This window comes from Capricornis sumatraensis, chromosome 5 (assembly GCF_032405125.1).
Source record: "Capricornis sumatraensis isolate serow.1 chromosome 5, serow.2, whole genome shotgun sequence".
NCBI lineage: Eukaryota > Metazoa > Chordata > Mammalia > Artiodactyla > Bovidae > Capricornis > Capricornis sumatraensis.
The window spans coordinates 27,857,289-27,873,661 of NC_091073.1; the positions used below are offsets into that span (position 1 = coordinate 27,857,289).

General features: G+C 38.7%; 1 protein-coding gene across 6 annotated transcripts in view; it reads right to left on the minus strand.

Moving 5' to 3' along the window:
• DGKB (diacylglycerol kinase beta) overlaps positions 1-16,373 on the minus strand; it is a 799,100-nt gene that overhangs the window by 686,255 nt on the left and 96,472 nt on the right. The gene's annotated exons all lie outside the window — the stretch shown is intronic.

Genomic DNA, 16,373 nt, shown 5'->3' on the forward strand with positions numbered 1-16,373 from the left:
GCATTTTCCATATATCACTCCATTAACTAAAAATAGCCCTGCTGGATAAATAAGAAAAATAGGATCCATTCAGAGGCAAACTATACATCTTAGTATTTTGCAGGAGAGAATTTTCTAAATATCCATAAGGCTCAATTTACCTTATGTCAATTAAGAAAAAAGTCTAGATATGTTACCAAAAGTATTTTAAGTTATGATTTTCCAAAAGTTTTATACCTTTGTGGGGAGGGAGGTGGGAGGAGGGTTCATGTTTGGGATCGCATGTACACCCGTGGTGGATTCATGTCAATGTATGGCAAAACCAATACAGTATTGTAAAGTAAAATAAAGTAAAAATAAAAATTAAAAAAAAAATTAACACAGGAAATCATGTCATGAAAGATCACAATTATGAGCTTAAAATTTATATATAAATGTAATAAAAATGTGTGTAGTCAATCTGCTAACATAATGTTATCATATCAAAATACAATTTTGACCAAGACATCTAAGAATTACAATATATTTAAAGAAGAAAGTTACACAAGTATCATTGTCTTTTAAATATTCAATCAAGTGTAAATAACAATGATAAAATGAGCTTGAAACTAAAATCTGGGAAATAAGCAGATTTTTAGTTTTCTATTACGGGCTAGGGAGTGGATACTATTTCCCAGCACTTGAATATAATCCTTCCTGCCTACCCTCAAAACTCAGTTATATTTGAATCACCATAAAACATTTTCCAGTTCCCAAAACAACTAATTTACAAATGAGCTTTCGAAAAACTCTTAGAAAATTCACTTTTAGATGCCCATTAAGTGCATCATGCCTATATTTTACAAATGATACTTTTATTTGGAATTTATAATTTTCTTTATATTGCAAATTGTGTTTAGTTTTAAGTGTATGTGACTATACTTTTTTACTGCAATAAAACTCACAGAACATAAACTTACCACTTTAACCATTTTAAACTATACAAGTCACTGGTTTATTAGTATATTCACAACACTGTGTAGACATCACCACCATCTATTTCCAGAATATTTTCTTCACATCAAAAAGTAACCCATATTTTAGACATTTCATACAAAAGGGATCATATAAGGCATTGTCTTTGTGTTTGACTTCTTTCATTTAGCATAAATTCTTCAAGGTTAATGTATGTTGTAGCACATGTCAGCACTTCATTCCTCTTTACAGCTAAAAATATTACATTTTATGATTATACCACATTTTATTTTTTATTCATCAGCTCATACAGGACTGAGTTTTTTCCATGAATAAAAATGTTACAAACATTCACGTATACATGTTTTTATTCAAATATATGCTTCAGTTCTTTGGGTATATGCCTAAGAGGAGAATTGCTGGGTCATATGGTAATTCTATGTTTAAAGTTTTGAGGAATTGCCAAACAGATTTTTACATGGCTGTACTATTTTACACACCTACCAGCAACGTGTAAGGGTTCCAATTTTTCTTATCTTTGTCAATACTTGCTATTTTTTAGTTTTTGTCCCTTGGACTGCAAGGCGATCCAACCAGTCCATCCTAAACAAGACCAGTCCTGGGTGTTCACTGGAAAGACTGATGCTAAAGCTGAAACTCCAATACTTTGGCCACCTCATGTGAGCTGACTCATTGGAAAAGACTCTGACGCTGGGAGGGATTGGGGCAGGAGGAGAGGGGGACGACAGAGCATGAGTGACTGGATGGTATCACCGACTTGATGCGCATGAGTTTGAGTGAACTCCAGGAGTTGGTGATGGACAGGGAGGCCTGGCGTGCTGCAATTCATAGGGTCGCCAAGAGTCAGACACGACTGAGCGACTGAACTGAACTGAACTGAACTGATGGATAAAATGATTACGATTTGTACTAGAGTAGTCATTTACTAAAGACTAATGATCTTCAACATCTTTTCATGTGCTTATTGGCCGTCTGAATATCTTCTTCAAGACTTTTGACCATTTTTAAGTGGATTGTTTTGTCTTTTGGCTGAGATTCTCTGGTGTGAGTGTTTGTGTGTGCATGCACTATTACATGCTTAAAGCCTGTGCAGCTTTCTATAAATAATTTTTTTCATTATATATTTTGCTAGCAATTTCCATACTGTGCTCCAGGTTAAATTGTTTTATTGTGTCCCTTGCTAGATTGTAGGTGACCCTAGAGAAGAAAATGAACATTTTTATTTTTGAACAACATTCAATTTATTACAAAGCTGAAGCAATAGAATTGCAATAAATATTTGGATTGAAATGATCAGAGCTATTCCTAAAATACAACAAATTACAGTAATTGCTTTGACATGCACCTTGGCAGAAACATACTATTTCAGAGACCAGGTGCTATATTAAAAAGAATAAAAAGCTGATTCTTTATTCTCAAATCCTTCTCTGCAGATAAAAAAGGCACTAGTCTAAGTTAGGACAAAATCTTTTACTTCCTCTTGCTTACAGATTTAGGTGTATAACCTTCTGTACATACCTGCAGAGACATACACATATATAGACATACATATATTCATATGTGTAAAAACTAGAATAATCCTAATAGAATATATCCCAGTGGACTATTTTAACCACACCTTGGCTCCATAATAAAACTGAAGAGAGAAAATGTTTTCTGGTTTCTGATACACAGGCCTTACAGAGAACTTTAGAGATACCACCTGAAGATGGGCTTTTCATTTAAGCATGCACAGAAATGAAAAACACATTCAGTAATCATTTATAAATGCCCCAAGAGAAGACAGCAGCCTTCAGATTTTTCCTTGTCACTTTTTAACAGTCTTCTGGTCATAGTTCACCCTGGAATAGTTTTAGAGGGAGACCACTAAGAACAAACTAATGAATTAAAAGCCAAAATCTCTATTTTGATGACTGCATTTTCCATGATCTGAGGCTCAGTGACGATCAGGGTCTGGGACAATTTAAGAAGCTCTGATTCATGTTCAGATGAATCACCATCAGCTCAACTGGTACTCCTCTTCCAATTCTCAAGTTCCATTTTTAACGTCTTGACATCTGAAGTTTACCCACAATCCAATCCCCACTCCATAGTCTAGTTTAGAACCTGGAACCTTATCTTGCTCTTCTATTCATGTCCCAGGAACTCCTCTTGGGTCCAATCTTTCAAAGACTGAGGTCTTGACTTTCCTAGCCAACTTTCTATAGATAGAGATTTTGGTACAGAATATCAAAACATTCCAGATATCTTGTCTTAGCCTCATGCTTTTTAAACAGAATCCCCTTATGTAGATTGTCTACACATCTGCTTGGATTCCCAAATTGTGCTAGACTGTGAAATACCTACTGCTGTGTGCTAAGTGCCTTTATAGGAGAATTACATACTAACTTATTTTGTATATCAGTTGCTTTTCTGGATTTCACCCTATTACCTATAATATTGCTAACTTTTTGCTTATATCAACTCTAAATCAAGTCTGTCTAAAACAATACTGGGCAGGAATTCCCTGGTGGTCCGATGGTTTGAACACTGGCTTAAACTGCAGGGAGCATGAGTTCCATACCTGGCCAGGGAACTGAGATCCCACAAGCCACATGGCACCTCCAGAAAACAAAAACAAACAAACAAAAAAATGGAGCAACAAAGAGAAGAAAGGATGCCTAGCTATATTCATCCTACCCTCTAGCAGAAGATAAACCAAGGACGTGACGCCTAGATGAACAGATAGCAGCTGAGTGAAAGACATAATTTCAGTCATAGTTCAGCTAATATTAGAGCTTCAAGTATAAGAGCACAGTGACAGATTCTGGGCTGAGAAATCCAGGCAGGGAGCCAAACAGGCAGGCAGCTGTGAACTGGGAGATCAATTCACAGTTAATATGTATTTGTAATGGGACAAAAGTCCAGCTTCCAAAAAGACTGACAACTGAAATACTGGGCAGCCAGATTCAAACAGCTGGTTTAACCCTTGGAATAAGGAATCAGCATAGATGCTCAGCACAAAATACCGAGTCTCCTACAAAGCCAAGGAGGATTGTGACTTGAGGCAACTCTGAAATACAGGGCTAATTCCAGAGTCCTCAAAGCTTGCCCTGGCTACTAGGAAAGGAAACTTGGAGAAGAACACTGGATACCAATTGCTGCCTTTGACTAGCATATCCATCCTACGAGGAAGTAGTTTCATGTTAATAACCACAACAAAGAGAATGGGTTCATTTTAGCTGGTCTTTTCCATCACTCTTAGAGTGATCTAAAAAGCAAGGTGGTACCGAGTCTAAAAGCAGGGGTAATTTTGTTCAGCAAATGCCTTTGATGTATGCTTGAATGGAGGAAATTTACCTGGGAATTGATAGAGGAGATTTTGGCTTCTCTTTCTAACACCTGCTCTACTGCATGAGTTGTTCCAGAAGTCTTTTAAAGGGCTCAATCTCTGAATCCTTTCAAGTTTGGCTGAGTCACAGGAAATCTAATGCCAAGAGAGCTAAACTAGTTATATTTTAGAAATGTATAGCTAGTAAAATTCTGAATGTGTACATGATTTTCAAGGAAAATTTAAATCCTTTTACATAATTCTGACATAAAAATAAAGTGTATTTGGCAATGTTAAGAAAATAAAAGAACCAAACTAAAAGGTCCTATAAAACACAGCTGAAAAATAGGTTTCATATCTCTTTAGGTGTCTGTTGCATCTCAAATGAGCTTCCTTTGTGATTTCACTGCCTCTTTGCTTCCTTATTCCAAAAAAGCTCAATGTGCAATTGTCAGATTAATTGCAAAGGTCCCATAGAGTCTTGGAAAGATTTAAAGGCAGATAAATTTGGATTTGAGTCGTGGCTCCAGAACTCTTTGTCTGAATGTCCCTGGGTATATATTTAATCTCTCTGTGGCTCAATTTTCTAATACTTAACATTATAATAATGACACAGACCTGGAAACACTGCGTACAGCAAAGTGTCAAGTATCCAATAAATTCCTTTTCCTGTCGTGTTCCATCCTAAACAGACTTCAAACATATCACCATATTTCAATGCTTTCTTTCGCCTTTGAACTGAAGTACAAGCTCCTCCTGTTGGCATCACAGATGTGTCAAAATATGATCTACAGCTACCTGTAAATAATCCTGTTCTGTGCCTTCCCTGTCAGCAATACACAGACATTTAATTCCCAAGGCAACTCATGATTTCAGAGCCCTTCCTTTCTTCATGACATTCTTTTTACCCAGCATCCCCTTCAATATCAAGTTCAAGTTCAAGTGTATCCCATATTTATCTGACACCTTGTCCGCAAAACTCTCAGGGTCATCTTGAACTATAGCAGACAATTTGCCCTGTGTGGAGCTCCTCATCACAATTCTCTTAAAATCTATACCTGCTTTATGCTCTGAATACTATGAACACTATGAATTAAAGTTTGTGTGCGTAGAGTGTTTTGGAGATTGCAGTGTTTTATCTTAAATTAGTTAAAACTCAAAATTACCTTATTACCTAATCAAACTTTCTCCCCACTTAACACATACAAAATCAAGGTTAAAGAAGCCATTATTATTCAAAGTCTCACAGATAAAAGAGAGTAACATAGTGATCCAAACTCTTTTATATAACATAAATCTGGTCTCTTTATGATAGAAAAATAAGTAATAGAATTTTCCATTATAGCCAGGTCTTCTCCTTTGGAATCCATGACTTTTGTGAGTTCAGAAAATTATATTACTTATTTTTCTAGTACAAGAAAATAGTCTATATTTTTACTGACTTAAATTAACAGATGAAGAAATATCATCTATGTATACAACAAGCATAACAGGAGGGGCCAAGAGAGTGGAGGAGAAGTTTATCTCCTTCCACGGCACACCAAAATTACAACTCTTTACAGAGCAAACAGCAATGAAAACAATCTAAAGACCAGCAGGAAAGATCTTATAAAACCATAGATACAAAGAAGCCACAAGACTAGAGAAGGGATAGAAATGTGGTATGGATGGTCAAGACCCACAAACTGGAAGGCGCAACCTGGAAGCCTTGCACTAGAAAGACAAGTCCCCAGAACATCTGGTGCTGAAGAGTGAGATGGGTATTCAAGAGAATGGAAGGATGGTGGGAAACAGACACTCTCCCCTTAAAGGGTGCCCACAAGGTCTTCACATGATCTGAGACCCAGAGCAAAGGAGTAATTTGAACGGAACCTGGGTTGGACCCATCTACTGATCTTGGATCTACAACCCAAAGGCAACCTCTACTTGACTTTTGGAAAGGCAAGTCCCTAGTGTCTCACCTGGGGACACAGGACAGCCAATAGTTTTACCGTCCAAATAACAGTCATAACTAATAAGAGAAGATAATCATCCCACGGGTTAACAACATGACTATTCAACTTGTCAAATTCATTTGCCATTTTTAAAAAATAACAAGTTTTAAAGAATTCATAATAAATTAATAATCTTATCATTTATTTGCCAAACTTAACAATGCCATGGGTCCCTCCTTCAGTGAGGACATGGGGTTTTCAGGGAAAAATAAAAGCTTTGATAACCTGAAAGAGGCTAACAATGCCTTTAATATTCATGTTAGATGGGACTATGGAAAAACCATCTTTTAGGTCTCTCAACTCAGTGTTTTCAAAAGTTTCCTTCAAAACCTAGACTTATCAGCAGAGGTTTTCCCCTTATCACAAAGATTTGTGACTTAGAAATCTTTCCTGTGCCCAGTCAGAAGCATCTTGGCAGTGGCTGTTTTAACCCTGTAATAGTAGGGTTGCATAGCTGCAACTGTGTAAAGAGACACACACTTTAGACATACTTTTCTAATATACGTACTGAGTTAGCATTCATGTGTATAACATACTAGCACAGATATTCGTAATTTTGATGGGGTAATGTTCTAATAAGCCCAACATAAGCTACAAATACCATAACCTGAAAACACATTTAAGACATCTAATATCTCAGCAAACACCACAGCATAGCCTAGCCTAATGGAAATGTGCTCAGAACACGTACATTAATGTTTTTAGTGATTCAGCAAAATCGTCCAACACAAAGACAATTTTACAATAAAGTGGGAAATGTGCATTCAGATGCTAGTCATGTCCTACTCTTTGAGGCCCCGTGAACTGCAGCCCGCCAGGCTCCTCTGTCCATAGGATTTCCCAGACAAGAATACTGGAGTGGGTTGCCATTTCCTTCTCCAGGGAATCTTCATGACCTGGGTATGACACCTGCGTCTCATATGTCTCCTGCATTGGCAGGCGGATTCTTTACCAATACCAATAGTGCCACCTGGGAAGCTAGGTGGATCTCATGTGGAATATCTCAAGCCATTTGTTGAATACTGTTGTGGTTCAGTTGCTCAGTCGTGTCATGGACTAAAGCATACCAAGCTTCCCTGTCCTTCACCGTCTCCCAGAGTTTGCTCAAACTCATAAACATTGAGTTAATGATGCCATCCAGTCTTCTCATCCTCTGTTGCCCCCTTCTCCTCCTGCACGCCATCCTTCCCAGTAACAGGGTCTTTTCCAATGAATTGGCTCTTGACATCAAGTGGCCAAAGCACTGGAGTTTTACCTTCAGCATCAGTCCTTCCAATGAATACTGTACAGAAAGTGAAAAACCAAATGATTGTATGGGTAGACAATGGTGGTAAGTATGTGGGTTGTTAACCCTTGCAATCCTGCAACTGACTGGGAGTTTCAGCTCACTATTACTGCCCAGGATCATGAGTGAGTAATGTACTGCAGACTAGCCTGGGAAAAGATCAAAATCCAAAACTCAAAGTAGAATTTCTATTGAATATATATTTCTTTTGAACCACCATAAAATCAAAAAAGCAATAAGTTAATCCACCATAAGTTGAGGACTATCTGTAAATGGTACAAAATTATATGTGATAATTAACATTTCCCTTAGCAACATATGGTATTTAAAATTAGCAAAAGAGTCAGACACCCTGGAGTGTGAAGTCAAGTGGCCCTATGAAGCATTACTATGAACAAACCTAGTGGAGGTGATGGAATTCCAGCTGAACTATTTCAAATTGTCAAAGATGATGCTGTTAAAGTGCTGCACTCAATATGACAACAAATTTAGAAAATTCAGCCCTGGCCATAGGACTGGAAAAGGTCAGTTTTCATTCCACTCACAAATAAATGCAAAGCCAAAGAATGCTCAAACTACCATACAGTTGTGCCCTTTTCACATGCTAGCAAAGTAATGCTCAAAATTCTTCAAACTAGCCTTCAACAGTACATGAACCAAGAACTTCCAGATGTACAAGCTGGATTTAGAAAAGGCAGAGAAACCAGAAATCAAATTGCCAATATCTGTTGGATCAGAGTAAAAGCAGGAGAATTTCAGAAACATCTACTTCAACTTCATTAACTATGCTAAGCCTTTTATTGTGTGGATCATGACAAACTGGAAAATTCTTAAAGAGATGAGAATATCAGACTTCTTTATCTGCCTCCTAAGAAAAATATATGCAGGTCAGGAAGTAAAAGTTACAACCCAACAAAGAACAACAGACTGGTTCAAAACTGGGAAAGGAGTACATCAATATTGTATATTGCCCTTCTGCTTATTTAACTTATATGCAGAGTACATCATGCGAAATGCCAGGCTAGATGAAGCACAAGCTGGAATCAAGATAACTGGGAGAAATACCAATAACCTCAGATGTGCAGATGACACCACTCTTATGGCAGAAAGGGAAGTGGAACTAAAAAGCCTCTTGTTGAAGGTGAAAAAGGAGAGTGAAAAAGCTGGCTTAAAATTCAACATTCAAAAAACTAAGATCATGGCATTTAGTCCCATCACTTCATACCAAATAGATGGAGAAAAAAATGGAAAGAGTGGCAGATTTTATTTTGGGGGTCTCTGAAATCACTGCAGACAGTGACTACAGCCATGAAATTAAAAGACACTTCCTCCTTGAAAGAAAAGTTACGACAAACCTAGATAGATCATTAAAAAGCAGAGACATCACTTTGCTGACAAAGGTCCATATAGTCAAAGCGATGGTTTTTCCAGTAGTCATATACAGATTTGAGAGTTGGACCATAAAGAAGGTTCAGGGAGGAAGAATTGATGCTTTTGAGCTGTGGTGCTGGAAAAGCAAGATCAAACCAGTCAATCCTGAAGGAAATCAACTCTGAATATTCACTGAAAGGACTGATGCTGAAGCTGAAGCTCCAATCCTTTGGCCACCCGATGTAAAGAGCCAGATCACTGGAAAAGACTCTGATGCTGGGAAAGATTGAGGGCAGGAGGAAAAGAGGGGAACGGAGGATGAGATGGTTGGATGGCACCACCAACTCAATGGATATGAGTTTGAGCAAACTTCAGGAGACAGGGAAAGACAGAGAATCCTGGTGTGCTGCAGTCCATGGGGTCTCAAAAAGTAGGACACAACTTAGCAACTGAACATCAACAAAAAGCTTTATCTTTGTCCAACCCAAACAGTTTTGTGTCTAATCCAGTGGTACTCAAACCTAGATCCATCTTACAATCACTTGTGTAACTTTTAAAATACACTGATGCCTGGGCCCAAAACATTGTGATAAACAGTACATTGGTCTGGGATGGATCTGAAAGACCAGGATTTTTTAAAAAGCTCCTCACATGATTCTGATATTCAGGTAAGGTCGAATTAACCATAGATCTGATTCTCTAAAAGATATACAAATAAATTGAGAATTAATCAGCAATTAGTCCCTGCTGCATTTTCCTATGCATGTGTGTGTGGGTGGGTGGTGTGTGTGTGTGTAGTCTGGTTATTGCTCAACTAGCTTCAATCCATGAAATAAAATTGTATTAGAATAGTTTATTTAAAAATTTATGAACTCTCACTCCAGTTACAATGGCCAAAAAACGGTATTTTGAAAATCCAGAAATTGATATTGCTGTTAAAGCAATTCCTCAGGTGATATAGAAGATGCTCTACTTACACTCTATTCAGTAGCAGAAAAGGAACACCGACGGCAATATAAAATAAGATATTTGGAGAACTAGTCATCAGGAGACAGAAGTTCACGTCTCTTTGTATGAAAATTACAGTAAAAGCACCAAGAGACTGAAAAAAAAAAGGGTAACTTGTTAAAAGTAAAGAGTCAGAGAGTAGCACTACTGGAAACCTATACACCTGTAGTTTAAAAGAACATCCTAAGAAGAATATTCTAGTGATACAAGTACATAGAGAAGAGATATAAAATAAACTCTTGACCTGTTCTCACTGTATGTTTCCTCTCCAAATATTCTTGCAAATTTCTCGGGATTACTATTAACTTACAAGGTGACGGCCATAATATCATTGAGAAAGGGGCTACAGGCATTGCAGTAGTTATCTCCATTATTCCAGAAAGATACTTAATTCCAGAATAAATATTTAATTTATTCCAAATATTTAATTCCAGAATAACTGTTGGTTTGAGACTATGAAAATTTCCTTTTTCCTTTTAATATTCATTATTTGCTGATAATGCTCTTAAACAACTAATCCTGAAAACACTTTTATGCATTTGCTCTTATTTCTTCCCTTCTTCATCTACCTATACTCAACTTCTTGATGTGTGCCTCTGCCGCGATGTCTTGGACAGGATATTCGTAGGAGAGAATCTTGGATAAATAAAACATCTGAGAATTTTGTTGACAAACTGAAGGCATCTGGATACTGTCCTAAAAGCCAGTGAAATAATATATATTGTATACACACTGTACTGAATAGGAAATTCATTATGACAATATATACTTTTATTTGAGCCACTCATGTATACAACATCACAAAATTGATAAGGAAAACAATTTTATTTAAGAATTTTAATTGGTGGCTGAATTGACTGGCCAGATGCAGTGTTGTGCTTGCAAATGTTTAACAATTACTGAGGATACAGGGTGCTGACTTGATGTGTTTGCTGGTTTAGCTCTTATAAATATTCCCATCGTGGCCACTTCAAGCCTTCGACGAGACATGAATGTGGAGTTGGGAAGAGATGATAACACTGGACTCATATGGGCAGTATTCAATGAACTAATAAACACAAAATGTTTATATAAAATATACTTCAGGGAGAAAGAACAGGTCTTTCATAACAAACAGAGATAAAGACAAAAACAAAAACCCCAGTTTTCAGTGTGCTATTATTCTTCCAAATATTTTTGTCTAGAACAAGTATTATTCTAAGTCCCTGAAATATATATCATTGCACAAAACCAAAAATATTCCAGCTCATCGGGTTTATAGTCTAGTACAAGAAGATAGAAGATAAACATAATACACAAATATAGTACGTTAAGAGATTTCAACTACTATGGAGAAATATTATAAGGTAAGAAGGATTATCCGCTTGCAGAAAGTTTATGGTTTAAAAGAACAAGATTAGAGCAGACTATTGTGAAAAAGCAAGATCTGGGCAAAACCCTGTCTAATTTATACTTTAAAAGAAGCACTCTGTTCATGTAAAACTGATGAATAAGTTTTGTGGATAATACCGACATTTATTTTCTGGTTTTGAGAGAATTTTATAAACTGTAGTTACATAAGAAGTAACCATCTGCAACCGGTACATGGAGCCTCCTGTACATATATTTTGGTACCTTTCTGTGAGTCTATCACTATTTCAAAATATTTTTTAAAGAGCACTATATTGTATTAAAAACAGACTGTAGAAAAGAAGGATAAAAGCAGGGAAATAATTATGGAAGTATTATATCAATTCAGTCAAGAGATATGATGACTTTGCATGAAAGTATTAGTCTTGGAGTAGTTATCTTGAAAGCAGAGTCAAAAGGATTTTCGGATGGATTGGATATGGACTGTGAACGTGAAGAATCAACAAGGATCCCCAGATTTTGTTGATATGTTTCAAGAATTAGAAGGATGACATTGCCGTAAAGGGGAATGGGGAACACCACAGAAGGAGCACTGAGACGGAGAGTTCCCAACTTTAGTTTAAGGCAGTTCATATTTGAGAAATCTACTAGACATCCAAATGTGTCCATCAAGGAGGCAATAGCTACTCAGTGTGGACTTCAGAAGACTGTCTGAGCTAAAGAACTAACTTTGAGTGTGATTTGTATAAATGACATTTAAATGCAGAACTGGATGATACTACGTGGAGAGTGACTGTAGAAAAGAATACCAAGGACTGAGACCAGAAACAGTTCAAGGTTCAGATGTCAGGAAAAGAGGGGGAACATGCAAGGAGACTAAGAATGAGTACTGAGTGAAATACCTCAGATACGCAGATGACACTGTCCTTGACAGAGAGTGAGAAGGAACTGAAGAGCCTCGATGAAAGTGAAAGAGGAGAGCGAAAAACCTGGCTTAAAACTCAGCATGCAGAAAACTAAGATCATGGCATCCAGTTCCATCTCTTCATTGCAAATCGATAGGGAAAGAGTGGAAAGAGTGAGAGACTTTATTTTGGGGGGCTCCAAAATCACTGCAGATGGTGACTGCAGCCATGAAATTTAAAAGACACTTGCTCCTTCAAAGAAAAGCTATGACCAACCTAGACAGCATATATTAAAAAGCAGAGACATTACTTTGCTGACAAAGCTCCATGTAGTCAAAGCTATGATTTTTCCAGTGGTCACGTATGGATGTGAGAGCTGGACTATAAAGAAAGCTGAGTGCCAAATAATTGATGCTTTTGAACTGTGGTGTTGGAAAAGACTCTTGAGAATCCCTTGGAATGCAAGGAGATCCAACCAGTCCATCCTAAAGGAAATCAGTCCTGACTATACATTGGAAGGACTGGTGCTGAAGCTGAAACTCCAATACTTTGGCCACCTGATGTGAAGAACTCACTCATTTGAAAAGACCCTGATGCTGGGAAAGATTGAGGGCAGGAGGAGAAGGGGATGACAGAGGATGAGATGGTTGGATGGCATCACTGATTCAATGGACATGAGTTTGAGCAAGCTCCGGGAATTGGTAATGGACAGGGGAAGCCTGGCATGTTGTAGTCCACGCAGTCGAAAAGAGTTAGACATGACTGAGCTGAACTGAACTGAGTGAAATAACAAGAACACCAGGAGAAGCAAAGAGGCATGAAAGCAAAGTGTTATATAATGTAAAGTAAGATGAAGAGCGGACTGGATTTAGCAAGAAGAACGTCATTCATGTTTTGTCAATAATGGTTTCAGTTTGCTGCTGCTGCTAAGTCACTTCAGTCGTGTCCGAATCTGTGACCCCATAAATGGCAGCCCACCAGGCTCCCCCGTCCCTGGGATTCTCCAGGCAAGAACACTGGAGTGGGTTGCCATTTCCTTCTCCAATGCATGAAAGTGAAAAGTGAAAGGGAAGTCGCTCAGTTGTGTCTGACTCTTCACAACCCCATGGATTGCAGCCTACCAGGCTCCTCTGCCCATGGGATTTTCCAGGCATGAGTACTGGAGTGGGGTGCCGTCGCCTTCTCCCAATGGTTTCAGTTTAGAGGCTGAGAAAAAGCCCAGTCAGAGTGAATTAAGAGAAAGTAAGATGAGGAAGGGTGCAGCAAACAGAGGCAACTCATTAACAAGATTGCTCCAAATGGAAGCAAAGAATTTGGGCAGTAGCTAGACTGCAGGAAGTGGACTCAAGATGATTTTTTAAGAGGAGAAAAAAGAAAACAGCATGCTAATAGAAATGATCTAGTAGATGGGGAATTGTTGAAAAGGAAGAGGGAAAAAAAAGAGAAAAACCACTAAAATAGTGGGAAAGAAATGATGCAATCTCATTCACAGCAGGAAGTCAGAAGGTCTGGGTTAGGTAGGGGTTTGGACAGTTTACCTAAGGGAGATGGGAGAATATATGAGTTCATGTGCTGGGGCAACTAGGTGTGCAGTTGGTATATGTAAAGCTCTCTTCCGATTAGAGTAAGTCTTCTACATACAAACCTTCAAGTTGTGAACTTTCAGAAATGTGCCCCTATATGCCAGTTGTACTGTACCACTGTACAAGGCACTGAACTGTGAAATTAAAAATATTTCCTTTGCTTTTTTATATATCATTTGTGTGAAAGGAATTATAAACCTATTACAGCACAGTACTATATAGCCAATCGTGTTAGTTAGGTACCTAGGCTACCTCTGTTGGTTGATGTTCAGTTGCTCAGTCGTGTCCAGCTCTTTGCGACTCCATGGACTGCAGCACAACGGGATTCCCTGTCTTTCACTATTGCCTTGGAGTTTGCTCAAACTCATGTCCATTGAGTCATTGATGCCAACCACCCATCTTATTCTCTGTTGTCCCTTCTCCTCCTGCCCTCAATCTTTCAGAGCAGCAGGGTCTTTTCCAATAAGTCTGTCATAATGTGGTCCACTGGAGAGGGAATGGCAAACCACTTCAGCATTCTTGCCTTGAGAATCCCATGAACTTTGTTGGACTTATGAGCAAACTGGACTTACAAATGAGCTCTTGGGACGGAACTTGTTTGTACATAGATGACTTACTGTACTTTACTCAATGAAGAAGAAAGAAAGGGCATTAACTGAGAAGAGAGAAGAGAGGAATTCATGGAGATTTGAAGAAAGGTCTGGGGTTTTGAGGGCTTCCCAGGTGGCACTAGTGGTAAAGAATCCATCTACCAATGCAGGAGATGAAAGAGATGTGGTTTCGATCCTTGGGTGTAAAGATCACCTAGAGGATGGCATGGCAACCCACTCCAATATTCTTGCTTGGAGAATCCCATGGACAGAGGAGCCTGGAGGGCTACAGTCCACAGGGTCACAAAGAGTTTGAACTATGGTATTGGAGAAGACTCTTGAGAGTCCCTTGGACTGCAAGGAGATCCAACCAGTCCATTCTGAAGGAGATCAGCCCTGGGATTTCTTTGGAAGGAATGACGCTGAAGCTGAAACTCCAGTACTTTGGCCACCTCATGAGAAGTGTTGACTCATTGGAAAAGACTCTGATGCTGGGAGGGATCGGGGGCAGGAGGAGAAGGGGACGACCGAGGATGAGATGGCTGGATGGCATCACTGACTCAATGGACATGAGTCTGAGTGAACTCCGGGAGTTGGTGATGGACAGGGAGACCTGGCGTGCTGTGATTCATGGGGTCACAAAGAGTCGGACATGACTGAGTGACTGAACTGAACTGAACTGAACTGAAGAGACTTAGCACATACATGCTGGGGTGTTGAAAAGTCATGCAGAAGACAGCCAAAGTGAACAGATAAGAGAAATAGGGCATGACTATCTCACTAAACCAGTGAGATATATTGCGAGGGAAGAGTTCAAGTTACCTAGGGTTATGGTTTGTCCATCCAAGTGCTACGGAGTGAGACAGGGCCAGAGAGCTGCAGGAGGAAACAAGGGTTCAAGTTCAATGACTTCTCATGGGGGCAGCCCTTGGGTTCTAGATCATTACTTCAACTTGGGAGGACTCCACTGTGATGTTGCTGGTCATCCTCTTGAGTTTGAAAGAACAATTATGAGCAGTTGCTATGCTTTTCAGAGCTTTATGCCTTCTACTTAGACACCAACCTCCTTTGTACCAGCTATAATGGGATGTGGAAGAGAGAAACTGGCACCTTGGGTTGCTTTCTATGTGTGCCTCCCCGGAGCCAACAGTACCTCAGTGGTCCTCATCTTTCTTTGTGCTCCCGTCCCTTCCATTTTCTCTCTATTCTGTTAAGTGTCCAATTACACTTAGACTCACAATGTTCTATTCAATAACGGTCCTTTTCAGCCTTCTTCCTTGTTCAGAGGAAAACAAAATAGAAAGCTCATGCAGTTCAGCTCTAAGTTGAGTCATCACTATTCATAATGAAAAGGATTATTTCTCTAGAGAGGCAGGATAAGACTCTTGTCCCCTTTTCGACCACCCTTGCTCTTCCCTGCCTGTCGGATGATTCTCCACCCACGCCAGTACAGACTCATTCAATTCACTTTGGAGAGGATGAAACATAAAGAGTGAAATGATTCTTAATACTCTCCATTCCTTGATGACACTTTCTAACTCGTGTGTGGTTGAAATTACTTATTCTTTCCCCAGTCTTTGAACTTAAAGTCAAGCTCATTTATTCTCTATAATTTTTTCTTTCTTTTAAAACATCATCTTAAGTCATTTATCAGCTTCAGTGAAGGTAGGCTTTACATACTGAATATGTTGCATTAATATTTTTTTTCCAGAAAAAGACTATACAGACAGATATATAGGTAGATAGACAGATGCACAGTGGCAAGAAACAATCATTTCATGCAGTATTATTCAAGCAGCCCCTTCACACATATGATGTAACATCTTCAAATTAACGAGCTCCTTTTCAACTAAATATTGATTTTTAGATTCCTAAAGAGTCTGACACAACTGAGCGACTTCACTTTCACTTTTCACTTTCATGCACTGGAGAAGGAAATGGCAACCCACTCCAGTGTTCTTGCCTGGAGAATCCCAGGGATGGAGGAGCCTGGTGGGCTGCCGTCTATGTGGTCGCACAGAGT